Source organism: Oreochromis aureus, linkage group 6 (assembly GCF_013358895.1).
Source record: "Oreochromis aureus strain Israel breed Guangdong linkage group 6, ZZ_aureus, whole genome shotgun sequence".
Taxonomy (NCBI): domain Eukaryota; kingdom Metazoa; phylum Chordata; class Actinopteri; order Cichliformes; family Cichlidae; genus Oreochromis; species Oreochromis aureus.
The window spans coordinates 20,246,262-20,269,936 of NC_052947.1; the positions used below are offsets into that span (position 1 = coordinate 20,246,262).

The 23,675-nt window shown below is 41.6% G+C and overlaps 5 long non-coding RNA genes across 7 annotated transcripts; 2 read left to right on the forward strand and 3 right to left on the reverse strand.

The window, feature by feature from the left end:
* The first annotated feature begins 1,809 nt into the window (after window positions 1-1,809).
* Window positions 1,810-2,487, forward strand: LOC120440609. Its single transcript, XR_005613388.1, has 4 exons — window positions 1,810-1,846; window positions 1,958-2,031; window positions 2,160-2,207; window positions 2,344-2,487. It is a non-coding gene; the product is annotated as an uncharacterized LOC120440609 (long non-coding RNA).
* A 693-nt stretch (window positions 2,488-3,180) lies between these two features.
* Window positions 3,181-3,720, reverse strand: LOC120440742. Its single transcript, XR_005613489.1, has 2 exons — window positions 3,433-3,720; window positions 3,181-3,233 (listed from the first exon to the last, which is right to left on the reverse strand). It is a non-coding gene; the product is annotated as an uncharacterized LOC120440742 (long non-coding RNA).
* A 9,447-nt stretch (window positions 3,721-13,167) lies between these two features.
* Window positions 13,168-14,706, reverse strand: LOC120440731. Its single transcript, XR_005613480.1, has 3 exons — window positions 13,662-14,706; window positions 13,487-13,534; window positions 13,168-13,350 (listed from the first exon to the last, which is right to left on the reverse strand). It is a non-coding gene; the product is annotated as an uncharacterized LOC120440731 (long non-coding RNA).
* Window positions 14,707-14,712: 6 nt separating this feature from the next.
* LOC120440732 lies at window positions 14,713-16,244 on the reverse strand. Of its 3 annotated transcripts, none has more exons than XR_005613482.1 (4): window positions 16,131-16,244; window positions 15,101-15,496; window positions 14,965-15,015; window positions 14,713-14,879 (listed from the first exon to the last, which is right to left on the reverse strand). It is a non-coding gene; the product is annotated as an uncharacterized LOC120440732 (long non-coding RNA). The 3 variants fall into 3 exon arrangements; XR_005613483.1 differs by having other exon boundaries at window positions 15,101-15,161; window positions 15,361-16,244; XR_005613481.1 differs by having other exon boundaries at window positions 15,101-16,244.
* A 3,738-nt stretch (window positions 16,245-19,982) lies between these two features.
* On the forward strand, window positions 19,983-20,699 carry LOC120440593. The gene is made up of 4 exons (XR_005613363.1): window positions 19,983-20,019; window positions 20,131-20,204; window positions 20,360-20,407; window positions 20,544-20,699. It is a non-coding gene; the product is annotated as an uncharacterized LOC120440593 (long non-coding RNA).
* Window positions 20,700-23,675: the final 2,976 nt, after the last annotated feature.

Here is a 23,675-nt window from a genome sequence, read left to right on the forward strand (position 1 = left end):
GTCTGTAGTAACAGTGGTGGTGAGAGTGGAGGAGGTGGTGGAGTTGATGACTTCACAGGGGAATGAACTACGGGTGACTGCACAGGAAACTGAACTAAAGGTAGAAATGACGGTTGGGGAGAAAGTGGAGCCGGTGGTTGAGTGGATGACTGTGCTAAGGGAGACTGTACAGGAGACACTGGGGACTGAACTAGTGGAGACGGCACTGGGGACAGCTGAGCTGCAGGAGACTGAACTGGGGATTGCAGTGACGGTTGTGGTGGAGGTGTAATGGGTGGAGGAGTGGCTGAATTGGCTGCGGGCCGGGCGGCTAATGGCTCAGCTACAGAGTGCATTAATGGCAAGGCTATAGGTTGAATGACTGACTGAGTAGCAGCCTGAATGGCTGAGTGTAGTGATGGTTGTGGTGGAAGAGAAACAGGTGGTAGTGTGGATGATGGAGCTAGCGGGGACACCGGAGACGGAGCTTCAGGCTGGGCAGCTAAGTGAGCTTCAGGCTGGGCAGGGGACCCAGGACCCTGACAAAATGTCTCTTTTTAAAACTTGTTTTATTAGTTTTAATCTTTTAACTTTATGCATCAAGCAAAAATTAAATTATATGCAACATTCTCTGACTGGAAGAAATTTGTTTAACATTTAAACCTATTTTCTGCACATTCCAGCACATAAAATATTTTTTTGTGTTTACACTCACTCTTTCAAAAAGATGCAAGTAAAACACAGCAGAAAATAAATAAAGTCAAAGGCTAGTTGCTCTATTTTCACCTGTAAAGCAGGACTGGGGTAGGCGGAGGTTTACCCTGGTGCAGGTGTGCCGCAGCGGTCAGTGGAAGAATCCGCAAGTTTCTCTGTGAATTTCCCATTACAGTCGTAGCGCACTCGGCGCTTCCTTGGAAGTTAAGGGGTTTTTTTTCGCTGTAAAAGTTTTTTTCTTCCACGCACAACGGACGCTAATGTTTTTGTCACTTTTATGGAATCAAACTCAAAATAAGGTCAGTACTTCCACGCTTTAAACGCTGCACGCTCATACTCTCTCCCGTACTTGATATATTATCCATTGTTGATCTGCAGACAGCTGTTGTCACGAACGTCGCACTGGCTTACGTCACTATCATGAGACATTCTCGCAAAAAACCTCATGGTTTTAGTAACGTAGTAATGCAGCGTTCCTATGGGAGAGTAACGGTAATCTAATTACCGTTTTTGCAATGGTAATCCCTTACATTACTCGTTACTTGAAAAAAGTAATCGGATTACAGTAACGCGTTACTGCCCATCTCTGGTCATAAGTAATACAAAATAGAAAATAACTCAACTATACCCTTACTTAAGAATAGCACATGACTTTAACATAATATTAACATAAAAAAATCAACAATACAAAATAATACAAAATGCTGGGTCACAGACCCACCCCTGAATGGTGGTAAAATATAACACCTGATTATTTTCTAGTTTCTTTACATTTTTTTAAAAAGCCAGAAGATAGATATATAGATAGATAGGACCTGGTCACCATTACCCCTACATTTTAAAGGGTAGACAATTATACTTAAAGTAACATACACAAACAACAGTTAGTTTTGTATTTGACTCATACCTGGTCAAACTCACATCACTGTGTTGCAGCAAAAAGATTAATCAGGTGTGTCCCTGATTATTGCCTAATTGTGTTTACCCTTGTTAAGATGAGAATGTTTTCTAAGAGTTACTATTTCCCAACAATTACGCAAATGAGGTTAAATCATCACTTGCAACTGTGTATAAAAAGCTCCATTGTCAGTACAGCATTACCACAATCATCCACATCTCTGAGACAGTCTGCTGAAGTTGTGAAGACCTGACGGTAACATTTCTCATCAATCTCTTATTGCTTCTGTGTTTTCAGTATAATGTTGATTGGATAGTGATTTTGCAGATGGTTTGGACCACATCTCATCAGAATTATTGTCAACAGGTGAAATCATTGAAACTATGATCAAGATTGTGTTTCTGCTTGGATGCCTTCTGAGCCTTGCTCTGGCAAATCCTGTAAGTGTAATATGACTGTAGAATGATATATCTTGCACTGTGTGTGTAACTGTGTAACCAGAGACTGTATCAGTGCTCCTATCTTGTCATATCCTATACAATACATTTGCATGTTTGTTTTTAAAAAGAATGACTCAGCACACGAGCGCGATGCACGTTCTTCATCTGGGGAGGGGGTGAGTCTCATGTTTGTCTTTCTAGGTTTGAACATTAGACACACTGGACTCTCTGATATTTACATATCTCAAAGAAGTTATTCACCAGAGAATGCATTACCACATGTAATAATATATATTACTGATTTTCTTGCAGACTTTTGGGACCCTAAATCGTCTTACCCTGCTACTACCTCTTCTACAGAATCCAACACTTCTGCAGAATTCAACGCTCCTTGCTTTGCTTCTTGCTGCTATACGATAAGCTGCTCCTTAACCAACAGCTACAACTGCCACAAAGTATGAGTTGAAAAGGAATGAACAATGAATAAAAACTTTTGTTAAATTGCACTGGGATTTTTTTATTTATTTACAGGATTATTGAAAATCCCCGCTTATTTCTGAGTGACTGGGTGTTACAAAGAGTTTAAAAAACCCAGATTATTCTAGTCAATATAAACAACATCTCCTTGTTCATGCAGTTTCTCCCAAATCAACCAAATAATTCAGTATGCATTATCACAGAATATGTAGCATATTTATAGATACCTATGTTTGTCAAAAACCATATAAGTGGAGATTATATTAAGGCTTGCCTGGAGAGGTCACAGATGTTTTGCAGGATCATTCATCATCCCTCCAGTCCAGAAAAAAGAGAATACAGAAACAGCTTGTTTTGGATGGCAAGGCTAAGATGTTTTCTTTTAAAAGAAAAACATTGTGAGGAAATATTTAAAATATAGAGTTTTACTAAAACTACAGTTGTCCAGTATGTCACTGATTACCTTGCGCAAAATAGTAGATTTGCTACTAATTGTGTTTTCGCAACAGAAATGCATTATGTTAACTGGTTTACAGTTTAAGAAAAGCTCAGCACAACACCACAATATTATTACAGTCCACTTGATTCTTTAAGGTAGTTTGCCAATACTATACTATATAAACTATATACTATGTAACTCCCTCCAAGTTGAAAAACGGACACAAGGCGTTCTTGATTTTACTGGCATTTATTGCACACAGGTGCCACCAACGATGCCGTGAGAACTATACAAACAACATAGAATAATCAATTTCCACAATAAATTGTTCTCATAGAGAATAAACAATAAAGCACATTATTAAACAAGATAAAACACTCACAATTTTACATTTACAAATTACACGTGACCACCATAAACTCGACAGTTCAGTTACAAACAAAACATCTTATTTCCCTATCACGACATAAACACACATTGCATACCTCATTGGCCGCATTAACTTGCAGGGGTTAATGAAAACACATCTTGCAGTGTCACTTCTTTTCACAGCTGGAAAACTTCGTTGCATGCGTCTGCATAGCTCTACCACCGAGTGACAGAAGAAAGCATGCTGCCCTCTATCAAGTGTGGCGTGCAACTGAAAATACTGTCAACCCCAAAACAACAGACTGAACATTGGTTCCACCCTGGAAACATTCTGTAAACCATTTAAATGTGTATTTTTAAACCCAACGATGTATACATTAAATCTGATATATTAAAATAAAGTATTTTTAACTTATTTATTGTAACTTAAACCATGAAATTATCTTTAACTGCATGACTGCTGCTGACGGCAGCCACATACTATACTATACTATACCAGTGGTTCTCAAACCTTTCAAAAGGAGTACCACCACATAAAATATATGGCTCTTGAAGTACCACCCTTATGACCGATATTAAAGTACAGTTTAAGTATTTAACACCACATTTTCCATGAGACAATTTTATTTCTTATATGAATGTTATTTATTTTAACTGTCAAAAACAGCATGTGACAAGTGAGAATGATAACAACTGCACTGCATTAAAACAGTCACAGCAGGTGGGATAGCCAGTCTTTAAGAGATGACCTGATGAAACCGTCTTCCGGGTCCGAACTCCTCTGAGTTTAATAAGGCTGTTGTGTTTTTAACATGCTTTAATGCTTTGTGTCTTGTTCTATTTAATCTGAACAAGCCACTAAAAAAAAGTCAGTGATCTCTGTGGACCTGTCTCGGATTTTTTCATCACTATTCATTTTGGTATATGGTACCAATGGTATATTATTTAATCTTAAAAAAAAATTGGAGCTTTCCTGTGTACCACCAGAGAGAGCTCAAGTACCACTAGTGGTAAGCGTAGCACAGTTTGAGAACCAGAGTACTATACAATACTATATATACTATATACTATTGACCAGAGGGGCCGATGGCGCGATATGGCAGCCTCGCTTCTGTCAGTCTGCCCCAGGGCAGCTGTGGCTACAACTGTGGTTTGACTGCACCAGTGTGTGAATGTGACAGTGAATGAATAGCGGAATTATAAAGCACTTTGGGTGCCTAGAAAAGCGCTATATAAATGCAATCCCTTATTATTATTCTTATTATATTAGGACAGAGTTTAGGACACTGATATAGCATAGTCTCTGTTATAGTACGTACACTGTTCACTATTAGTCTGTTCAGACCACTATGCTTCCACTACTGTACATATATTCATAGCACTCCGTAGATTGGTTTACCACACATCGATACATCAGTATATATGTAGCACATCTCTATATTTTTTCATAGTACATCTGTATATCTGCCTGTCTGTATAGCAATTTAGAACATCTGTATACTATACAGATCATCTGTATATCTTTATATATACTTACATCAGTAAATATGCTTACTTAGCCTTCCATCCTAGCTGGAAAAGACAAAAACCTGTTTTTTTTGGTCTTATCTATCATCCACCTGGCCCTTACTCAAAGTTTCTGTTTGAATTCTTAGACTTTTTATCTGATTTAGTGCTCAGCTCAGATAAAGTAATTATTATTGTGCGGGATTTGACTATCTATGTAGATACTGAAAATGACAGCCTTAACACGGGATTTAATGGCTCAACTGGCTTTTCTCAAAATGTAAAAGAACCGACACACCACTTTAATCCCACTCTAGACCTTGTTCAAACATATGTCATAGGAACATAACATTTAACAGTATTTCCTAAAAAAAAACCCCACTTTTGTCTGATCATTGCCCAATAACATTTAAATATACAATAATGCATTACACAGCAGTGGGGAATATATTTCATCATAGTAGATGTCTTTCACAAAATGTTGTAACTACATTTAAAGATATAATTATTCCAGTGTTATCTTCTTTTATGCCTTATGCCAACAGTGCAGAGTTGCTAGCTGAACGCTACTCCCACAGAGGTCTATTATCATGTCAATGATTTTACTTCTTCAGTATGTACCATTCTGGATACTGTAGCTCTTCTGAAAAAGACTTCAGTCAGTACCTGATTCCCAGGTATACCTCACAGACGTGCACCTTAAAGCTGATACAGTGGTCCCTCATTTATCGTGGGAGTTACGTTCTAAAAATAACCTGCGATAGGTGAAATCCCTGAAGTAGCCAACTGTATTTTTTTTTTTACAATTATTATAGATGTTTTAAGGCTGTAAAACCCTTCACTACACACTTTACACACTTTTCTCAGACAAGCATGAACATCTTCACACTTTTCTCTCTTGTTTAAACACTCTCAAAGTTCAAACCTTTGTAGAAAAACAAGTCCAGTATTCCAGAATGAAATCAAGGCTCAAAAGCTGTTTTCAGGTCTAGAACATGGAAATAGAGCAGCTGCAAGAGAATTCAACATTAATGCATCAATGGCATGGAAGTAAAGGAAGCAAGAAGAATGAGTTGAGTAAAGTTTGACTTTTCTGTTTTGTTTTGCTTAATGCGCCTTTGCCTTTTGGGTGCTACCGCAGGTGCCTTTGATGGTGCAAAACGTTTCGTCAACATTGTTGTGTTTGTTGGGGAGAAAACTTACAAACATATAGTACAGCACTTCAGAGTCACACTGCTAGTGTCAAGAGGAGAAATGTTTTACTGCTATTATTTGCTGCTATTTCTATAATCATCATTAACATTTCATGTTAATAGTGATGTTGCATTCAGATGCATTCAGATGTTCAAATATATGGTTATAGTCTTTATTACAGGTTCAGTTATAACCACTTCAAACTGTTGAGTTGAATCTATAATTTTAAAGGTTTTTGAATGTTTTTATATTCTTATACTGAAGTCTTCAGTGGGTGAGAAACTGACTGCAGGGACAGGAAATACACGCTGTGCCAAAATGAGACAGGAAATACGTCTGCAGGGCATGCTTTTGCAGAAGTGAAACCGAAAGCAGAGTGAGTGCAAGCCAAAGAGTAGGGTGTTTATTATGCATTTATCTTTGATTTAAGCTTTAAGTAGTTGTATTAGATTGAAACATTTGTTTTATACATTTTACATAGAAGTTAAGATCATTACACACAGGATGGCCTTAGCCTGGTTGCTTGAGTTGAGGTCAACTAAGGTGCAGAGAGCATCTGCGCACAGACAGACGAGACATACACACACATACAGACACAAATAGAGAGGTCACGACACGTACGCAGTACACAGCACGCACGCGCCCCCGCACGTGCACGCACACACATATTAGTTTATAACTGCAAAGTCGAGGCGTACGTGGTAGTCTGTTCCAGGAAGTACACCAGATGTCCCAGAAGATAAGCGACAGCGAAGGCGGGCTGAGAGGAAGCACCTGGCTTCGACCCGAAGAAGATGTTCTGTTTTAAACTATGTTAAAAGTCATTGTGGTTTTGGAGTGACGTATGCTTTGTTTAAGTCTGCCTGGTAACAGGAAGACTGCCAACCCTATAAAACCTTTGTCTAATTATTGTAAGTTCAGTTCGACGCTGAAATCTGCACAGCGGTCGGACTCACACATGTGTTCATTAAAATGCCGTCTAATTGCACACGCCTGGATCAGTGCTTATTTATGGATTCCTCCTCAACATTTTTGAACCTTGACACTAGCGATCAAAGATTTTTGTAAATTTGACAAGTTGAACGCATTCTGTACTGTACAGGAAACCCAGCACAAGATTGGACGCAGAACATAATGCGCTGTGCAAACAAAAACAAAAACAAACTATGCAAAATTGCACCAAAAACATTTGCGAAACAGTGAACCACATTAGGTGAACCACATTATAGCAAGGGGCCGCTGTAACTCGTACGCTGCAGAAGAAATTGTGCGTTACTAATTTAGGAGGTAAGGGTGGCTTGGGGAGGTAAGGGTGGCGTGGAGGAGGTAAGGTGCAATAAGGAGGTAAGTGACGGAAGTGACGGACAAGGTAAGCGACTCATGTTGTAACTGACATCAGACGCCAGAGATTTTGGCAGAAAATTAAAGATAAGATAAGATAAGATAACCTTTATTAGTCCCACATGTGGGAAATTTGTTTTGTCACAGCAGGAAGTGGACAGTGCAAAAGTTATGAAGCAAAAATTAGAATAAAATAAAATAAGAATAAATACAGTACACAACTGTACGGAATAGAATAAAATAAAATACTATATACAGTAGAATAAAATAGAATAAAATATACAATAAGATAAAAATAGAATACAAATGCTATATACAACTGAGTAAAAATACAACGATGCCAGGAAGATTATTGCACTTAGTGTTATTGCACATGTGTGTGTTTGATCAGTTAAAGTCTTTGTTGTGGAGTCTGACAGCAGTGGGGAGGAAAGACCTGCGAAATCTCTCCGTCCCGCACCGTGGGTGCTGCAGTCTCCCACTGAAGGAGCTGCTCAGTGCTGTCACAGTCTCATGCATGGGGTGGGAGATGTTGTCCAACAGGGATGACAGCTTAGCCGCCATTCTCCTGTCACTCACCACCTCCACTGGGTCCAGAGGGCATCCTAGAACAGAGCTGGCCCTTCGGATCAGCCTGTTCAGTCTCTTCCTGTCCCCAGCAGAGATGCTGCCACCCCAGCAGACCACACCATAAAAGATGGCTGAGGCCACCACAGAGTCATAGAAGGTCTTCAGGAGTGGGCCCTCCACTCCAAACGACCTGAGTCTCCGCAGCAGGTACAGTCTGCTCTGCCCTTTCCTGTAGAGGGCGTCTGAGTTATGAGTCCAGTCCAGTTTGTTGTTCAGATGAACACCAAGGTACCTGTAGCTGTCCACAGCCTCAATGTCCATACCTTGGATGTTCAGTGGTTGCAGTGGAGGATGCTTGTGCCTGCGGAAGTCTACCACCAGCTCCTTGGTTTTACTGGCATTGATCTGGAGGTAGTTCAGCTGGCACCAGTCCACAAAGTCCTGAGTCAGTCCTCTGTAGCCCTCGTCGTCCCCATCAGTGATGAGGCCGACTATTGCAGAGTCATCAGAGAACTTCTGCAGGAAGCACTGGGTGGAGTTGTGGGAGAAGTCTGCAGTGTAGATGGTGAAGAGGAACGGAGCCAGAACCGTTCCCTGTGGGGCCCCCGTACTGCAGACGACCCTGTCCGACACACAGCCCTGAGTCCTCACATACTGTGGTCGGTCGGTGAGGTAGTCCAAAATCCAGGTAGTGAGGTGATGGTCCACTCCTGAGTTCTCCAGCTTGTCCTTCAGAACCGAGGGAAGAATAGTGTCGAAGGCACTGGAGAAATCAAAGAACATGATTCTCACAGTGCTCCCAGCGGTCTCCAGGTGAGCGAGGGAACGATGTAGGAGGTGAATGATGGCATCATCCGCTCCAATGCCAGGCTGGTAGGCAAACTGAAGTGGGTCCAGTGATGAGCTCACAAGGCGCCGAAGCTGAGCCAGGACCAACCGCTCCAGGGTCGAATTGTAGCTTAGAATAAAACAAATTCCTTTAAGCTTCAGTATTACCAAATACACTTATCAATTGTCTTACAACTAACAACATTTGTCTAAATAATCTCCAACACCCCTGAGAACAACGGGGAGAGTTTAGAGGCTCTCCAAGATTACATCGATCAGTGCTTCCAGGATCTCGTAATGAAGAAGGCTCAGAGTGCATCTTCCCCGGCCAAATCTGAGACGCCGTTATCAAAAAGATGTCGCCCGGCAGACTCCCCCGGCACAACATCGCCAGCCGGCAAAGATATTGCAGACATCCTTGAGTCAATCGACAAACGATTGTCCAGTTTCGATACAAGGCTGTCCTTGGTGGAGATTCTACACTGGGAATTTAAATCCTTGCAAGAATCCCTGGAGTTCAGCCAGCAGCAGGTGGAAACGCTCGCTGCTGAAAATGCCACGTTAACGGAGTCGGTGAAATGTCTCACTGAAAATGTTACCCAGCTAAATAGAAAAAATAAAAAAATAAAAGAGACAGTCATTGACCTACCAGCTCGTGGCATGCGAGATAATCTTGTTTTTTCTGGTATTCCAGAAGCCGCTGGAGAAGACGCGGAGACTACGGTGAAAAGCTTCATCAGAACCCACCTGAAGCTGCCGGAGGACAACGTAAAGAACATCGCCTTTGATAGAGTGCATCGCATCGGCCCCATGTGGGCAGCGGCCGGGAGACCACGTCCTATTGTGACCAAATTCGGCCACTTCAAACAAAAGGAACAGGTGAAAAGTCGCGGCAGGGAATTAAAAGGAACGGACTTCAGCGTAAACGATCAGTTCCCCAAAGAGATCCTGGAACGACGCAGGGTCCTCTTCCCCATCCGACGCAGCTTCATCCAGAAGGGCTCCCGCGCTGTCATCGCTGTGGACCGGCTCTATGTGGATGGACAGCTTTACCGCGACCCTGGCATCACCCCGTGGCTGTATTAACTTCACACCAGATAAGAATCTGCTACACCCTTTCCCTATCCACTCACACTAACTTGCATTAACAACTGTTTAACTTACCAATATCAAATCGCAACTTAAGTGTGATATCATAGCAGAATTAACACCGTCACTCTCCATCAAGTTTTTTTTTCTTCTCGTTTTTTTTTTCTTTTTCCCCCCTCTTTTTTATGCTGCTCACCCTGGTCCTTGGTGTCTTTCTTTTTATTTTCTTTCACTGCTTTAATCAGTTGTTCTTGGAGGCGACCTCAACCTTGGACTAAATGAAGAAATGGATAGGCTCAATACAGCAGGAACTCAGCGTAATTGGCAGTCCACAAATATAATCAAACAGTATATGAGCGACTTTGGTCTTTGCGATGCATGGCGCTCCCTTCACCCCAACAGTAAGGAATATACTTTTTTCTCAGATGTTCATCACTCCTACTCTCATCTGGATTATGTTTTGGTGAGCAGCTCACTGCTGAGTGAGAATTTCAGACACTGAGATTCACCCTATAGCTGTCAGCGATCATGCTCCTGTATCTTTAACACTAATACACAAGAATAATACTACGCCAAGTAAAAACTGGAGACTTAATACATCACTACTCAAAGATGAAGAGTTTATCAAATACTTTAAAAAAGAATGGACTCTATATTTAGACTATAATGACATTCCCGGAACATCAACATCTGTTCGGGAAGCAGGGAAAGCTGTGATGAGAGGTAAAATAATTTCTTTCTCATCACATAAAAAGAAAGAAGAAAACAAAAATATTCAGGAATTAGAAAAAACCATCAAATCCCTAGAAGAAGCCTACGTGTCACACCAAGATCAAGAAATATTGAACAAAATATGCAAAACAAAAACCAGAATTAAATGAGATAATCCATAAACAAAACAAAATTCTTAGTACAAAGACTACGCTTACAAAATTATGAAAATGGTAATAAATCTGGTCAATTTCTAGCAAACCAGCTAAAAATAAATAAATAAAAAACAACTATATGTGCTATTCAAGATTTATCTGGGAACACAATATATGACCCCAAACAAATAAACAACATTTTCAGGGATTTCTATAAAACGTTGTATTCACCACAAATAAACCCATCTAAAAACAAAATTGATCAGTTTTTGGACAACATAACTCTTCCAAAATTATTAGACACTCAAGCAATGGCACTGGATTCGCACTGACGCCAGGTGAACTCCAGGAAGCCCTAATAAGTATGCCCAATAATAAGGCTCCAGGTCCAGACGGCTTTCCTGCAGAATTCTACAAAGAATTCTGGACGATTCTAGCACCAGTTTTTTACAGAACGTTGTTAGAAATCAAAGAAAAGGGCAGACTTCCATCAAATATGAATTCTGCAAACATTAATCTCCTGCTAAAACTACACTCGTACAGTAAAAACATCGAAATTAAAATATTTTCTTTAGATGCAGAAAAAACGTTTGACAGAGTTAACTGGAAATTTCTATTTGCAACTTTACACAAATTTGGTTTTGGAACCTCTTTCATTAACTGGAGCCCCTGAGGGGCACCAGGCAGGGATGCCCACTCTCCCCTTCACTGTTTGCAATTTTTATTGAACCACTAGCAGCAGCAATTAGACAGAATACAATAATTAAGGGCATAAAATGCAAGAACGTGGAACATAAAAGCAGCCTTTATGCGGATGATGTGTTACTTTTTCTCCAAAACTCACAAACCAATCTCTCTGGGGTAATTGATAAACTCTTTTGCAAGAATATCAGATTACTCAATTAACTGGTCAAAATCTACAGTTCTTCCGATTAATTGCTCCTTCCATAATTCTTCCTCTACGCCACTGCAATCGGGAAATATAAAATATTTAGGTATTAATGTTTCTCCCAAGCTTGCAGATCTAACTAAATTAAACCATATCCCACTTTTAAAGAAAGTAGAAGGCGATCTGGGTAGATGGAAATGTTTACCCATATCACTCATGGGAAGGGTTGACACTATGAAAATGATGGTCTTACCAAAAATAAATTATTTATTTTCAATGATCCCAACTAAACCACCACAAGATTGGTTCAGATCTCTAGATTCATATCTAGATTCGTGCTGCACAATAATATTTAATATTTAGTATTTACTGTTATTTTTACATAGATCATCGCGATGATGTTGTTTATTACATTGCTCTCTTTTTCTTTGCTTGTTTTCTCTTTTTTTCTTTCTCAACAGGTGATCCAGGTGATTGATATATGTATTTTTTGTCTGTTTGTTTTGTTGGTTTTTGGTTTTTGCCCTTTATCACTGTCCCTCTTCCCCGCTCTTTTTCTTTCCCTCTTTCTTTCTCCCTTTTCTTTTCCCCAGTCAAGTCTGTCCCGTGTTCAGCAAATGAAAATAAAATAAACAATAAAAGCAAAGGTGAATCAAATAGACCAATACGGCAAGGCTGGGATGGTCCATTTGGCAAAGTAAATCCGTTGGGCATCTTTCTTTGCCTTTAGACAACAATTCTGATGGCAAAAGAACCAAACGGGACAGGCAAAAAAACCCCCAAAAAACCCCCAACTAATTTAGAAGATCATCGTTTAGCCTAGAAAGCCAGTTTGCGTCTGTATAAAGAAAAGCCCTTAATAAAACTAGAGAACATCTTACTATTCATCACTAATTGATGGAAATAAGAACAACACTAGGTTTCTCTATAAATGAGACTGAGAAAAACTCGGGGCTCTGTTGAGCCAACAATCGTTTAACGTCAACTAGTGATGACTTTTTGAATTTCTTCACGTGTAAAATTTTAAACATTGAAGAAAAAATTGCCCATAATCATCTCACAGATGTAACATTATGTACAGCTACTTTCAGTAGGAAAAAATTCAGGAAAAATGACAAAAGCTTTGTCCCAAAAACTTATGGGCCAAAATGTACAATAAAAAGGTGTTTGTGAAAAACCCAAAACAAATTTTGTGTCTGCCTGATTTTCACTGATGAACTTTATTTGGCAGCTACTAAACACAACAGTGAGCAGAAAGACTAAAGAAAGAGTCAAGATTCAGTTTAGAAAAGAGAAAAACTAAAGCAAAACAAGCAACATTATGTGCTTTAAGGTGCAACTTTGAGAGGTCTACCAGGGAATCAGGTACTGATTGAAGCATTTCTTTTTCAGAAGAGCTACAGTATCCAGAGATGTACGTAGTGAAGAAGCAGCGTTCAGCTAGCTACACTGCACCGTTGGCACAACATCATTTTTAATCTTTTTTTAAGACAGAGTCACTCAAAAATAAGCGCTGATTTTTAGTAATCCTGTAAATAAATGACAAAAGAACCCCAGTGCAATTCAACAAAAGTTTTTATTCATTGTTCATTCCTTTTCAATTCATCCTTTGTGTGGGTAATAGCTGTAGGTTAAGGAGGTGCTTATCGTATAGCAGCAAGAAGCAAAGCAAGGAGCGTTGAATTCTGCAGAAGTAGTGGATTCTGTAGAAGAGGTAGTAGCAGGGTAAGACGATTTAGGGTCCCAAAACTCTGCAAGAAAATCAGTAATATATATTATTACATGTGGTAATGCATTCTCTGGTGAATAACATCTTTGAGATATGTAAATATCAGAGAGTCAAGTGTGTCTAATGTTCAAACGTAGAAAGACAAACATGAGACTCACCCCCTCCTCAGATGAAGAACGTGCATCGCGCTCGTGTGCTGAGTCATTCTGTTTAAAAACAAACATGCAAATGTGTTGTTTGGATATGACAGGATAGGAGCACTGATACAGTCTCTGGTTACACAGTTACACACACAGTGCAAGATATATCATTCTACAGTCATATTACACTTACAGGATTTGCCAGAGCAAGGCTCAGCAGGCATCCAAGCAGAAACACAACCTTGATCATGGTTTCAGTGATTTCACCTGTTAACAATAATTCTGATGAGATGTGGTCCAAACCATCTGCAAAATCACCATTCCACCAACATTATACAGAAAACAGAGAAGCAATAAAAAATTGATAAGAAATGTTACCGTCAGGTCTTCACAACTTCAGCAGACTGTCTCAGAGATGATTGTGGTAATGTTGTACAGACAGCAGAGCTTTTTATACACAGTTGCAAGAGATGATTTAACCTCATTTGCGTAATTGTTGGGAAATTGTAATTCTTAGAAAAACTTCTCATCTTAACAAGGGTAAACACAATTAGGTAATAATCAGGGACACACCTGATTAATCCTTTTTGCTGCAACACAGTGATGTGAGATTGCCCAGGTATGAGTCACATACAAAAGAAATGTTGTTTGTGTATGTTCCTTTGAGTATAATTGTCTACCCTTTAAAATGTAGGGGTAATGATCACCAGGTCCTATCTATCTATATATCTATCTTCTGGCTTTTTAGAAAATGTAAAGAAACTAGAAAATAATCAGGTGTTGTATATTACCACCGTTCAGGGGTGGGTCTGTGACCCAGCATTTTGTGTTACTTTATATTGTTGATTTCTTATGTTATTATTTTGTTAAAGTCATGTGCTATACTTAAGTAATGGTATAGTTGACTTATTGTTTGAAAATTATGCTACTACGTTCTGAGCTAAAAAAAGAAAAAAAACCCCAAGATCTTAAAAGGTGTATTTGGTGACATAGAAACTGTAGAATGAAGAAATGTATTCAAATCTACCTGGTCCTGTGTGAAAAGGTAATTACACCCTAAACCCTAATAACTGGTTGTGTCACTTTTGACTCCAAGAAATTCAATCAAGCATTTGTGATAGCAGGCAATGAGTCTTTAACATCGCTGCGGGATGGCTCAGTCTTCTTCGCAGAATCAACAGCTACAACAGCTGCACCCACTACAACTCCTTGAAATCTGAAAGGTAACCAAAAATCGAGCCAGCATTGCATTTATTGTGCTGTCGCTAAAAATGCAATGCTGGCTCGATTTTTGGTTTCCTTTCAGATTTCAGGGAGTTGTAGTGGGTGCAGCTGTTGTAGTGGTTTTAGCAGGTGCTTGTAGGAGGACAGAGAGAAGTTGCTGCAGGGAAATATTGTTGTTGTTGGTGATCTGTAGAGAGAAAAAAAATCCAAATGTTTTACAGAAAGTGATGTTCATGTGTGATTTAAATGTGGAGGATAAAGAAAGCACTCACCTCATATCAGCCGTGGTGAGAGCCACCATACTTTTCATACACATTGACAATCTGTAGAAAATTCCCAAGTATTGTATTACTTGTATTTGCATTTTCAAGTAGTAGCATATATAATCACTTATATAATAATACTTACTGGTTGAACTGGAGTGAGGCATAGGAAGCATCCAAGCAGAAATACCTTCAGCATGGTTCCACTTATTGTGGAACCAATAAGTGTTGAAAAAAAAAAGATAATGAAGACAATAAAGATGTACTGAAATGACGGATTCATCCAAGCAAATAAAAAAAATGATCTTTTACAATTGTTACACAAGAAATACAGTTGTGGCTGAGGTGTGGTCCCTGGTGCAGCTGCAGGGGAGGAGTGGTGCAGTGAGCTCAAGGGATCAGTACCGGGAAGCAGGTGAGCACAGGTGGTGGTGATTGACTGATGATGGAGTCTCTTTCTATTTCTCTATATAGTGAAGCCAGAGTCGAGCGGGGAGAGAGAGAGCTGGACTGGAACAGACTGTTTTCCTTGAGTTCACAACTGTCAAGAAAACGCAATAATAGTGAGCACAATGATCGTGTGTGTCTGGTACTTTTACAACAGTCATGTGAGAAAATTAAAAAATAATTAAATAATCAGCTCTTTATTAAGAAATGTCCACATATCACTGTCCAATCATGTTTTCATGTATTACTGGAAAAGTAAGCGACTTAATTGCAATTAAACAAAATTTTTTTTTTTTTTTACACACACACACAAAAAAAAAAAAGAACAAAAATGTGTATTTTAATGGAGGAAAAAGTTTGGCTACTCTACCCCCCCTAATAACTAGTGTTGCCACCTTTGGCTGATATAACTTCAGTAAGGCACCTTTTGTAGCCTTTTACCAGTTTCTAACATCGATCAGAAGATCAGAAGTTTGCCACACTCCTCATATGTTCTTCACCCACCCTCTGACACATAGTAGACTTCATGATGGATTCTATGATGGTGAGCTGGCCAGGTGGTGCCTCAGATAAGCATCCCCAAACTATGATACTGCCACCTCCTGTTATGTAACGGCTGTGTGCAGGCAGGAAAAGGACCCAAGGTGCAGACACTCGGAGGTGGAAAGTAACTCAAACTCAGATTTATTGCTAAACTCAAAAGGTAACAAACTTGCAAATAAACTTACGCAGACAGAACACACAGGAAGAAGAGGGTGGATAAGGGTAGATCACGACACGGACACAGAAAAACACAGGGCTTAAATACACAGAGGGAGCAATCAGGGAATGGGTAACAGGAGGGAAACACAGCTGGGGCAAATCAGGGCTAACGAAACAGGGGAAGCAAAACCAGATACATTAACATAAGACATGCACCTCCAAAGTAAAACAGGAAAAATAACAAACAAACTAAACACAAGGAGCCGGAGACCAAAACATGAAACACAGGAGCCCAGAAAATAACCAGACAAAAAAAGGGACAAAAAAAAAAGGCGCAGGCGGCCAGGAAAACACCCCCCAAAAAAGCTCAGGGGTCCGGCCCAGAGGCTGACGGCACAACAGTCCAAACCCGGGCAGTTCAGGGGGCCGGCCCGGAGGTTGACAGTTCAAGAGCCCAGGAAACAGTTCGGGAGGCCGGCAGTGCGGGAGGCACCGGCGGCGACGGAGCAGGTCAAGAGGCCGGCCGTGCGGGAGGCACCGGCGGCGACGTAGTTCAGGGTGCCGTCCATGACGGCGATGACGTCCAGCCATCGGCCTGGAAAGTGGCCGGACAGGACGAGGATAAGCAGGCCGGACAGGACGAGGTGAGGCAGGGCCAGACGGTGCAGAGACCTCCGGCGTAGACAAAGCGGAACCAGCCCGTGCGAAGGCCTCAGGCAGAGATGAAGCAGGACCAGATGGCAGCATGGCAACCGCAGGCGACGGAACTGGTGGTGGCACTGCAGGCGGCAGTGTGTAAACTGCAGGAAGTGGCGCTGCAGGCAACGGCGTGGCAGCCGCAGATGGTGGTGCTGCAGGCGATGAAGATTGGATGGGCCCCTCGGACCCTCCAGTGGAGGCAGGTTGCTGGACGGGCCCCTCGGACCCTCCAGCAGAGGCAGACGAAGGCTGGACGGGCCCCTAGGACCCTCCAGCAGAGGCAGTGGCTGAACGGGCCCCTCAGACCCTTCAGCGGAGACGGAAGACGGCTGGAGCGGTTCTCCAGAACCCCCAGCGGGAACAGACGGTTGGACAGGCCCCTGGGTCCCTCCAGCAGAGACAAACGAAGGCTGGTGGAGTTTTCCAGAACCCCCAGCGGGAACAACTGACGAAGGCCGGACGGGCCCCTCGGACCCTCCAGCAGGAACAGACAGCTGGACAGGCCCCTGGGTCCCTCCAGCAGAGACACACAAAGGCTGGTGTGGTTCTCCAGAACCCCCAGCGAGAACAGATGAAGGCTGGACGGGCCCCTCGGACCCTCCAGCAGGAACAGGTGGCTGAACTGATAAGTGAGCTAATGTGTGAGCTATGGACAGAAGTTTCACATGTATTGACTGTTGTAAAGATGGTAGTAATGGTGGGTTAGGTGGTGGATTAGCAGGTAGCTGAGCTAATTCTCCTGAGCCTCGAGAACATGAGAAAAACGGCTGGATGGGCTCACCAGAGCCTCCAGCAAGTCCAGGAATGGGTGCACGAGCCTGCTGGGCACTAGCCGCTCCCACCCAAGGAGTAGGTATGGGTGCAGAGGTAGGCTGTGTCCTGGCAAGCCTCACCCTGGGAACCGGAACAGGCACAGACGACGGCTGGGCAGCTGCTGTCCCCACCCGAGCAACAGGTACGGGTGCAGGGACTAGCAGAGCCTCAGCTGGCCTGGAAATTGGAGCAGGGATCAACTGGGCCCTAGCCCCCCTCACCCGAGGAACTGATACAGGTGCAGGGGATGGCTGGACAGCAGCTGCCCTGGGAGCAGGAGCACGGGAAGGCAGAAGAGCAGGCTCAGCAGAGACAGAGTGGCGACGGTGTGAGTGTCACTTTCTCTGGGAAGTGGGAGGTGGCAAGCTGGGCTGCGAATCCTCCAAAGGACTGGGCTGCGATGAGGAAGCAGAGAGTTTGTGAAGTTCAGAAAGTGGCAGACCCAAAAACAGAGCGAAGGACTGCAGCGGAGTGAGTCTAACGTCTGGCGTCACGTAATCCTTCTTCCTCCGCCGCTTAACCCTCTTGTCGGACTGGAAAACCGGGGGTGGAGACGAAGGTGTAGTGACTGAGATAATGAGCATGTGCTCAATCTGATAGACCGAGGCATAGGTGCCGGCTCAGCCGTAGCCATGGCAGTTTGGAGGCTGCGGGGCCCTCCCCAAGCCAAACGTGACCCATAGAAGGGTGACTCGAGCTCCCGGGCATGCTTAGCCTCCTGCCTCACCCTCTCCTTGAGGAAGGCAGATACTGCGGGTCGCCGATACCACACGGAGTCTGCTGGGTCCATACTCTGGTCACGATCTTCTGTTATGTCAAGGCTGTGTGCAGACAGGAGTGGTGATATGAAGGACCCAAAATGCAGACTCACAGAAACGAAACGTGAACTCAAATACAGCTTTAATGCTGAACTCCAAAAAAAGTAACAAAACTGAGACTCCAAGGTAAACTTTACACAGACTGAACTTAAAGACACAGACTTACAGGCAGGCACTGCCACAGAGGGAACAGAGACGTAAACCATAAGACAGAACTCTAAGAAACCAAAGACTAGAAATGACAATTAATATAATAAACTCAAAACCCTGGGTCAATGACCCAGGCATCCTAACACCTCCATGCTTCACAGTTGGTATGAGATTCTTTTCTTCCAAGGCTGTATTTGGTTTATGCCAAACATGTCTACTGTTCTGGTGTCCAAATAATTTCATTTTAGATTCATCTTTCCAAAGAACATTATTCCAGAAGTCATCGTGTTCATCTACGTTCGTCCTGACAAACTTCAGTCTGGTCTCAATGTTTCTCTTAGAGAGCAAAGGTTTCCTCCTTGCACACCTCCCATGAAAGTCAAACTTGTGTAGTCTCTTTCTGATAGTAGAGTCATGCGCTTTCACATCGACAGCAGCCAGAACCTCCTGTAGTTCCAGTGATGACATTCTAGGCTTTTTGATGACTTCTTTGAGGACCTTGCGGTCTGCTCTGGGGGTGAATTTGCTTGGAGGGCCAGACCTGGGCATGGTGGCAATTGTTTTGAATGTCCTTCACTTGTAAATACTTTTCCAGATGGTGGAATGGCTGATGTCAAATTCTTTTGAGATCTTTTTAAATCCCTTACCACACTCATAATTGGCCACAGTCTTCTTTCTTAGGGCATCAGACAGCTATTAGATCTCACTATGGCGCTCACCTCAACACTTCAAAAGTGAGGAGCATACCAAACTAAATCTGAGGTTTCAATAGGACAAGTCTCCTTTATAATGCTGGGTAACGATGTACTGATCCTGTGCACCTGACGTGATACACCTGTGTGTGATTTTAACCATTTTAAATGATAATAATAATCTAATAATAATACAACTTAACAGAATTCAAAAAAACTATACCATTACTAAAGAATAGCACATGAATTTAACATATTATTAATACAAGAAATCAACAATACATAATAACACAAAATGCTGGGTCACAGACCCACCCCTGAACGGTGGTAATATACAACACCTGATTATTTTCTACTTTCTTTACATTTTTTAAAAAGCCAGAAGATAGATATATAGATAGATACAACCTGGTGACCATTACCGCTACATTTTAAAGGGTAGACAATTATACTTAAAGGAACATACACAAAAAGCATTTGTTTTTAATGACTCATACCTGGTCAATCTCACATCACTGTGTTGCAGCAAAAAGATTAATCAGGTGTGTCCCTGATTATTGCCTAATTGTGTTTACCCTTGTCAAGATGAGAATGTTTTCTGAGAACTACAATTGCCCAACAGTTACGCAAATGAGATTAAATCATCACTTGCAACTGTGTATAAAAAGCTCTGCTGTCAGTACAGCATTACCACAATTATCCATATCTCTGAGACAGTCTGCTGAAGTTGTGAAGACCTGACGGTAACATTTCTTATCAATCTCTTATTGCTTCTCTGTTTTCTGTATAATGTTGGCGAAATGGTGATTTTGCAGATGGTTTGGACCACATCTCATCTGAAATATTGTTAACAGGTGAAATTACTGAAACCATGATCAAGGTTGTGTTTCTGCTTGGATGCCTGCTGAGCCTTGCTCTGGCAAATCCTGTAAGTGTAATATGACTGTAGAATGTACTAGTGATGTCATCTGTTATATATGAATATATCTTGCACTGTGTGTGTAACTGTGTAACCAGAGACTGTATCAGTGCTCCTATCCTGTCATATCCAAACAACACATTTGCATGTTTGTTTTTAAAAAGAATGACTCAGCACACGAGCGCGATGCACGTTCTTCATCTGGGGAGGGGGTGAGTCTCATGTTTGTCTTTCTACGTTTGAACATTAGACACACTTGACTCTCTAATATTTACATATCTCTAAGAAGTTATTCACCAGAGAATGCATTACCACATGTAATAATATATATTACTGATTTTCTTGCAGACTTTTGGGACCCTAAATCGTCTTACCCTGCTACTACCTCTTCTACAGAATCCAACACTTCTGCAGAATTCAACGCTCCTTGCTTTGCTTCTTGCTGCTATACGATAAGCTGCTCCTTAACCAACAGCTACAACTGCCACAAAGGATGAATTGAAAATGAATGAACAATGAATAAAAACTTTTGTTAAATTGCACTGGGATTTTTTTATTTATTTACAGGATTATTGAAAAACCCCGCTTAATTTTGAGTGACTCAGTCTTACAAAGAGTTAGCAAAAAGATTACTCTAGACCAGGGGTGCCCAATCCCAGTCCTCGAGAGCTACTGCCCTGCAGCTTTTAGATGCGTCCTTGTTCCAGCACACCTGAATCAAATGAATGGCTCGTTATCAGGCCTTTGCCAGACTTGATGGCATGCCGAATTGGTAATCCAACTATTTGATTCAGCTGTGTTGGAGTAGGGATGCATCTAAAAGCTGCAGGACAGTAGCTCTCGAGGACTGGGATTGGGCACCCCTGCTCTAGACAATATAAACAAAATCTCCTCGTTCATTGCAGTTTCTCCCAAATCAACCAGATCATTCACCCGAGTATGCATTATCATAGAATATGTAGCTGTGGCAGGGGTGTTGTCTCTGGCCTGCTGAAGGGGAGGGGGAGCAAAGTGAGCTGTCAGGGTGGTGGCGAGGTATGCTGGAAGGCAGGTGCATGTGCTCAGGCTAATGATCATTTCCCCTGTCTGTGTATTTAGTGACGCAGAGGAGAGGCTGTTGTTGCAGCAGCTAATGGGTGCCTGTTTCCTGAGTACCCAGTACCAAAACAACAGAATCAGCTGCTGAGTGTTAAATAAAGCCTCACTTGAGCACAGAAAGACTGCGTGTTGGGTCTGTTCTTCACAGTAGCATAGTTATAGATACCCATGTTTGTTAAAAATCATACTGTAGAGATTAGATTAAGGCTTGCCTGGACAGGACATAGATGTTTTGCAGGATCATTCATCGTTCCTCCAGTCCTGACGAAAGAGGCAACACAAACAGCTTGCTTTGGATTTCAAGGCTATGCTATTTTCTTAAAAAAAACCAAAACATTAATTGTGAAATATTGAAAATAAAGACTTTTACTAAAACTACAGTTGTCCGGTATGCCACTGATTACCTTGCACTCAGTAGTAGATTTGCTACTAGTTATATTTTCCCAACAGAAATGCATTAAGGTAGTATGCTAATACTATACTGCTTCCCTATATTATATATACTATATATTAGGACACAGACATAGCGTAGTCTCAGTTATACTACTTACACTGTTCCCCAATATAGTCTGTTCAGAACACTATCCTTCCTCAACTGTAGATATATTCATAGCACACTGTAGATTTGTTTTAGCTTAGATTAGATAGAACTTTATTAATCCCTTGGGTGCGTTCCTCTGGGAAATTCAGTTTGCAGTAGCAAAACACTGACAGAAGTTGCATATTACAGAGTTAATATAAAATTAAGGGGAATGAGACATAATGAACATATGCATAAATATGGCATATGTACATGTATACACTTATATAAATACAGAATATATAGATAGACATAAAAAGGAAAAGCAATAAATATATTAATTGGTGGGATGGTAGATGGAAGCCATAAGTCTATTGCATATATACGCACATATAAATCAGTGGTTACCACACATAAATACATCTGTATATATGTAGCACATCTGCATATTTGTTCTAAATTGCTATACAGACGGGCAGATATACAGATGTACTATGAACATTTGTATACATATTTGTACATAATCAGTTTTTAACTATTCCCACCTTTTATACTACCCTTATGTGTATACATCTGTACATCTGTACATTCATCCATGCAAACTGTATTTCATTACCCTGTATTTATACATTTGCAATGACAACAAAGTTGAGTCCTATCCTATCCGATATTATAGTGATTTTCACATCTGGTGTTACCTTGACATGATTTTTTAGCCAAATTGAATCAGGTTTATATGTTATTTGTATCTCCCATCACACAAAATTTGAAAATGATATCTTTAAAACTGTGGACGCTAAACTGCTAAATTACAGACAGACAAACAAACACAGGCGATTACATACTCCTTCCTTTCAGGGGAGAACAAGGTGTTGGAAAGCCTCTTAGGCTCGTACACAGTTCTAGGCATTCCAGGACCTATGTAAGGCATCGAGTCAAAGGCTCCTCTTGTTAGTCTTCCAATTCCTTTCGTGGCTCTACTCATACAGATTCTTGACTGGTAGCTGATCCTCCAGTACCTTCCCCAACACATATATATATATATATATATATATATATATATATATATATATATATATATATATATATATATATATAAAAAAAAAAAAAAACACCCAGCACGCCCCTGTGGGCGGTTTATCCTTTAAGCTCGGGTCCTCTACCAGAGGCCTGGGAGCTTGAGGGTCCTGCGCAGTATCTTAGCTGTTCCCAGATCTGCGCTCTTCTGGACAGAGATGTCCAATGTTATTCCCGGGATCTGCTCGAGCCACTCGCCTAGCTTGGGAGTCACCGCACCTAGTGCTCCGATTACCACGGGGACCACCGTTACCTTCACCCTCCACATCCTCTCGAGCTCTTCTCTGAGCCCTTGGTATTTCTCCAGCTTCTCGTGTTCCTTCTTCCTGATATTGCTGTCATTCGGAACCGCTACATCGATCACTACGGCCGCCTTTCTTCTGTTTGTCTACCACCACTATGTCCGGTTGGTTAGCCACCACCATTTTGTCCGTCTGTATCTGGAAGTCCCACAGGATCTTAGCTCGGTCATTCTCCACCACCCTTGGGGGCATCTCCCATTTTTGACCTTGGGAGTTCCAGGTTATACTCGGCACAGATGTTCCTGTACACTATGCCGGCCACTTGGTTATGGCGTTTCATGTATGCCTTGCCTGCTAGCATCTTGCACCCTGCTGTTATGTGCTGGATTGTCTCTGGGGCATCTTTACACAGCCTGCACCTGGGGTCTTGCCTGGTGTGATAGACCCCAGCCTCTATGGATCTTGTACTCAGAGCTTGTTCTTGTGCTGCCATGATTAGTGCCTCTGTGCTGTCTTTCAGTCCAGCTTTGTCCAGCCACTGGT